This window comes from Morone saxatilis, unplaced genomic scaffold (genome assembly GCF_004916995.1).
Source record: "Morone saxatilis isolate NCDOM2014 unplaced genomic scaffold, NCSU_SB_2.0 Contig10, whole genome shotgun sequence".
Taxonomy (NCBI): domain Eukaryota; kingdom Metazoa; phylum Chordata; class Actinopteri; family Moronidae; genus Morone; species Morone saxatilis.
Genome location: NW_023339652.1, coordinates 2,084,573 through 2,084,907, shown reverse-complemented (window position 1 = coordinate 2,084,907; position 335 = coordinate 2,084,573).

Here is a 335-nt window from a genome sequence, read left to right as displayed (position 1 = left end):
GTCAACACACCCTATCGATGATACAACAAACTTGCAAGTCATCTACATAAATAAAAAATAAATATATAAAATACTATAAAAATTTAGATCCCAAAAAAGCAGTAACAGTATAACAGCAAACATAACACAATATTAGCATTATTATTGGGGATTGAATGCATCATTAAAGCAAAAACAACACATTCTATATGGTCATAAACAGGTATGAATTACTCTTAAATCAAAATACTATAGACACTTACTGACAGACGTTCCTGATTTTGTGTCATACACCACATTATTATACTAAATGTATAAGTACAGCAACAGTAAAAATAAATCTCTCTACATCATAA